The sequence below is a fragment of the Neomonachus schauinslandi genome, unplaced genomic scaffold (assembly GCF_002201575.2).
Source record: "Neomonachus schauinslandi unplaced genomic scaffold, ASM220157v2 HiC_scaffold_1629, whole genome shotgun sequence".
NCBI lineage: Eukaryota > Metazoa > Chordata > Mammalia > Carnivora > Phocidae > Neomonachus > Neomonachus schauinslandi.
In genome coordinates, this window is record NW_025410319.1 from 714 (window position 1) to 6,309 (window position 5,596).

General features: G+C 49.6%; 2 long non-coding RNA genes across 2 annotated transcripts; one reads left to right on the forward strand and one right to left on the reverse strand.

Annotated features, from left to right (window-relative positions):
• Positions 1–594: 594 nt before the first annotated feature.
• Positions 595–1,180, forward strand: LOC110581527. Its single transcript, XR_006539548.1, has 3 exons — positions 595–654; positions 736–878; positions 973–1,180. It is a non-coding gene; the product is annotated as an uncharacterized LOC110581527 (long non-coding RNA).
• An 801-nt stretch (positions 1,181–1,981) lies between these two features.
• Positions 1,982–4,284, reverse strand: LOC123323856. Its single transcript, XR_006539547.1, has 3 exons — positions 4,177–4,284; positions 3,455–3,676; positions 1,982–2,470 (listed from the first exon to the last, which is right to left on the reverse strand). It is a non-coding gene; the product is annotated as an uncharacterized LOC123323856 (long non-coding RNA).
• Between the last annotated feature and the right edge of the window lie 1,312 nt (positions 4,285–5,596).

Genomic DNA, 5,596 nt, shown 5'->3' on the forward strand with positions numbered 1-5,596 from the left:
GTTTGTATTCAAAAAGAATATTTTGTATTTTCGTGCTGGTTGTGACCTTTAAGCTGATTTCACGACTCACTCACTCATCAGTGACAGCCTGCAGTGTGAAAGTCAGTGAGCTAGATATCTTTGCTGGTTGGACTCAGGCATTTTCCTGGTGCAGTTCAACTTGCAGGATAAAGCAGCTAGGAAAATAGAAGCACCTCTCCTTCCCCCCCCCCCCCCCCCCCCAGCAAATGATGCCTATGAGACTAAGCGCATAGGAGACCAATGTAAAATACTTCCGGAGAGTAAGGTGCTTCTGCCGTGCGGTTGCACGGTTTGTTCACTGCACTTTGCCAAGGGCCCAGGTGAGCAGGATGAAAATCCTGCCTATACTCCATGCCGAGCCACATAGAAACATCTCCAACATTGTGGGGCCATTACAGACAGACATGGGAAAATTCTGGAAGCCCAGCATGCATGGGATTATTTTCAAGATCCCAGGTCTGTGGGGATTTTGCTTCCTGTGATTATGGACAGAGGTATCCTAATAAGACCAGAGATGCAGATTGTGAGAGGCAAAGGAAATGGCATGAATCACTAATTGCGTGTGTGTTTCCTCCAAGGGGCTTCTTTCGATCTCTGCTGCGGAAGAGATGCTCAACAGAAAGTGAGAGTCAGGTAAATCTGAGCAGGGTAAAGTCCTGTGGCTGGAGAGTGCAGGGGAAATGCAGAATTCACATCGTCCTTTCTGTTTTCTAGGAGGGCTTTTTCTGGAGGAGGCGGCCACTTTGGCTTCGGGACATGTACAGACCTCTCAATGCCACACGCAAGAAGAACATGGCACAGAAGCTGCATGACAGGGATTCTTCTGATGAGGATGAGATTTTCAACAAGGAACTAGGGTACCTGATTTACAATTCTTACCTCAAATGAGTAAATTATGAAAAGTTGAATTGTTCCTCTGCAGAGTAAAAGCCTTTGGTATTCTTTTCGCAGAGCGAGAAGTGCAGACCTGGTAGAGAAGGGTCTGTTCACAGATTCCACCGGTGAAGAGCTGGGTGACGAGAGCGACACTGTCCCCGAGATCGTCATTGAGTGAGCCCATCCTGTCTCCGATCGCCTACAAAGTTTATTTTCTGATATTGGCTTCTCAGCATTGCTTGTAAAAGACTTATTTTTCTCATATTAAAATGTATAAATTCCTAACCAATTCTAGCCATGTGGTAAGGAATTAAAATGGAACTAGTTAAACATGTCTATCCAGGGAACAGGGGCCACAGGCGTGAGGAGCAGGACTGAAGCTAGAATCCCTTGTGGGAGCCAGTGTACTTCCACAAGAGCAGTGTGGGCAAAGGAGGATGAGTAGGGGCATCTTTCCCTCGTTTCCCTGATCAAATCAGTCTCTGGAAACTGGAAAACATATATTCAGGGGATGTAGACTCTTAAATCAATTAGCAGTTTATTCTGGTGCTCTCTCCCCTGGCTCACCAAGGACCAGCTATTCACAACACGCTTGACCTCCTGCCCAGAGAGGACCATCTATTTCTGGCCCCTCTCGTAAGGTCTTCGGCATTGCCAGAATATTTGGATCACTTAGCTCCATTGTAGAGCTAAGCCCTGTTTTTCTTCCCAAGTGCTCAAACCCATGCACAAAATGTGTGCCCTGTCTTGGCAAGTAGAGGGCTCTTCACCCTTACAAGCCCGTGGATAATTCACATTGGGGTGTTTTGGGTTTGTTTTCTTAAAAAAAAAAAAAAAAATCCAAACCCTTGGGTAGCTAGTAGGGAGGGAGGGGCTGAGGTCTAGGGTAAAGAAGAATGTGTGAGAGCAGTAATTACCCAAGACTGCCCTCCTCAGGCCTTTATTTCAGAAAACATACTGGTGGGGTCATTTACCCATTCGCATGCATGTACCGCCCTAGCCTCTCCTGACCACACTGAGGCTCAGACGTGTGCGGCTTGGCTCTCGCCAGCGCAGCCCAGCACCAAACCTACCACCACCTTCCTCACCCAACACAGATCATGGCTGCATGATTCCAAGGGATAATGCGGCGCAGTCTGCGGAAAAGGCAAAAATTCCTCCACTCCTGTGGCTCCTGGGTGGTTAGGTTGGTTAAACATTCAACTCTTGGTTTCAGCTCAGGTCATGACGGATGTCCATAAACATAATTGGTGCTCATCACTGGGGGGCTAGCGGTGGTGAGTGTGGGGGGGGGGGGGATCGCATCACTAGCTTTCAGGTTACAGCTGCTTTCCATAGATTCAAAGCTGCTGCCACCACTCAACAGACTGCTGAGGTCACGGCAGCCCCCACCCCACAGTCCCAAGCCCGGTGACTAGTGGGGGAATATGGAGTCCAGCGTACAGCCTGCGTGTCTGCTCTGCAGAGGAGGAGAGAGTGGCTTCCACCTTCCAGATTTCACACAGGTACATTTTATTGGCAGAACTCTGTTGTCAAGGGAATCTGTGAAATGTGGTTCGTGGGCTTCCAGCACCTGCAAGGAAAGGGATAGAAGTGGGTGTCAAAAGCCAACCAACACTATCCAACAAATGGGTGGGTGTTCAAGTCTTTCTAAAAGGGGGGTGGTGTCTACAAGGAGTAACATGGTGGAGAGCTAGCTAAGTCAGAAACCTAGAAAGGTGTCATTCTCGCTGGGCAGCAGGTGAGGTACCAGATACTGGATACTGATGACATGCAGTCATCCCCAGAGGTGACTGGAGAAGCACCTGGAGTTGATTCTTAGTTTGGTCTCTGGAGTGTTCTCACTGGAATGAGAGCTGGATGGAGTATGGGCAATGAGGTATCTGAGGAAACACAGCCCTCATTCAAAAGGGCTGCCAGAGAAAAGGTATCCATAGGGAAACACAATTTCTCCAAATATGGTCTTTGAACCTCGAAACTCAAACATCCCTGAGATGCTTATTTAAAAGACTGATCCTGAAAAATAAACAGATTAATTAAATTTAAAAGGCTGATCCTGTGCATCTCCCCTGTTGAAAATAAACCAAACCAGACACCACTGAAAGTGGTCCAGACAGATCTCAATCAGTAATAAAGGACTGCTGTAGTACAGGGAATACGGGACTGCAGAAGTACAGGAGATACGGGACTGCAGTAGTACAGGGAATAAGGGAATGCTGTAGTACAGAGAATATGGGATGGCTGTAGTACAGGGAATACGGGACGGCTGTAGTACAGGGATAAGGGAATGCTGTAGTACAGGGAATACGGGACTGCAGTAGTACAGGGAATAAGGGCCTGCGGTAGTATAGGGAAAAGGGCTCATCGTGACCGGAACTTAACTGGGGCCAGTACAGAGGTGACTGGGTATTTCACAGGGAGACTGAGGGAATAGGGAAGGGAATGACTGGGGACTCCATAATCAGAAGTGAAAAACTGCAAAAAGCAGGTCGGTGGGTTGGCCCATATGAAACCACCTGGGCTTGCTAACTGGCACTTACCAAAGTTAGGCTCTTACCCTCTCCCGGAAGCTGGGATACAAGGGCCCTATCCTCAGGTGTCGGCTGGAATAAGCAGCAAATTCTTTAGACAGCCTTGAGCTTTTGAGGCAGGCACTTTAATGGAGGCTTGGGTTCTACTCGGGATGCGGCCATGAGCTGGTTGAAACTATGTTAGTGTTTGTTCAAGTCTTCAAGGGCCAAGCAAGGTTGAATGAAGAAGAGGGCTCAGAGGAGCCTGGCTAGCATTTAGAGAAAGAGAGAATCTGTCGCCCTCGAATCTGTCGCCCTCGAAACCCACATGCCCACCCCTCCTGAGCTGGTCTCCAAAACAGAGGAACCATTCTAACAAGGCTATTTTTTAAGATTGATTGATTGATTGATGTATTTATTTATTTATTTATTTGAGAGAGACAATGAGAGAGAGCATGAGAGGGGAGAGGGTCAGAGGGAGAAGGAATCTCCCTGCCAAGCAGGGAGCCCGATGCAGGACTCCATCCTGGGACTCCAGGATCATGACCTGAGCCGAAGGCAGTCGCTTAAGCAACTGAGCCACCCAGGCGCCCCTCTAACAAGCCTTTTGATGCTCACGAAACTACTGAAGTAGGGCAAAGAGAGCCGGGAGGCGGTGGAGCAGAGGTTCTCTGGCTTCTTCAGGACTGGAGGTCAACAGGGATTGGAGGGTGGGAGAGGCAGGGCAGAGCCAACTGAAGATGACCAGAAGGCACCACTGGATTCTTACCCTTGGAGTCCCGAAGGCTCACGCCGGCTGGCAGCCGCCCCCATGGAAGTCAGGGCCTCTCAGTCCTGGGGAGCGCCAGGCACGACCAGCTCTGGCTCCTGAGGTCCTAGTGGGGAGGAGATGTTGTTGAGACCTGGGGGATGGGGAGGGGAGCACACTCATTCAACAGTTAAAGTCCTAGAGGCCTGAAGCATAAGTGGGAATGGTGCTTCAAGGTGGAGCTTTGTGTGTTCAAGGGTAGTGTTGGAGAAGGTTTGGCGCCACGCTGTGGAGGGTTCCAGCTTGCAGGGCCAAGGGAAATTAAGACCTCAACCTGTGGACAGCATAAAGACCTCACGTGGATGAGGGCGACACCCCAGAATGGTGGAGCCGTCAAATAGAAGGCGCCTGGCTCCCTGACATGCGAACCACCAAACCAGCCCTGGACTACAGTCCTTAACCAGATGATTATATCAGAGATCAATAAGCTGCTTTTTTATCTACCACACTGTTGTGTTGGGTCTCTACTGCGACTGAACCTATAGCCTAATGAAGGAGTGAGTACGTGCACTGGTTATCCTTCGCTACAACAATGCTAACTGATAAACCATCCCCAAACTCAGCGGACTGGAACACCGATTCTCGCAGGATGGCCGGTACAGCTGTACTCGAATGCTCTGCCGGCTGGGTCAGTGCTGCTTCTCACTGCTGGTCTGCAGATCGGCGGGGCTAGCTCTTTTCCACCTGTGTTGGTTCTGGGGCCCCAGCTGAAGAGGCTACCGGAAGGAAGCATAATAAGAGGCGAAGCAGAAACTTCACTGGACCTCTTCAAGCCCAGACACAGGATGATCACACTTTCATTTCTGCCCATTCCATGGGCCAAAGCAAGTCACATGGCCAAGCCCCGGGCCAGGGGACAGGAAGTACACTCTGCCCACAGGGAGACAAAGCAAGAGTGTGGATGTAGGGAGAGCCAATAATCCTCTCTATCCTAGGATGGGACCGAGCCCTGGTTTAGAGGTTATGTACAAGGCCCCTCTCTTTTAGGTGTCCCCTGTAAATGGAGCAGAGGGAAAGATAGTCCATCAATGTGAAAGCCCCACCGCAGTTCTCTGTTAGGGCAGGAACCCTGACAAGGCAAGAATCACATCTCCTTCCTCTCCCCAATACCTAGTACCAGGCCCTGCCTGCAGCGATGACTCAGGAATCTCACTGGGTGGATTTTAAACCATTTCTTCATTCTCCACATAGGATTTCCTTTTGAAATACAGACTGACCTCCTAAAGGTCAGCACATAGTGCTGAGTTTGCCCCAGAAGCTGCAAAGGGACTATGCCATTAGGAGCTGGGATTTGTACCTAGATCTGTCTACACTGAATCCTGTATCCACTGCTTCCCATAGGAACCTCCACAAGAAAGGGCTTCTACAAGTTAAACATCAG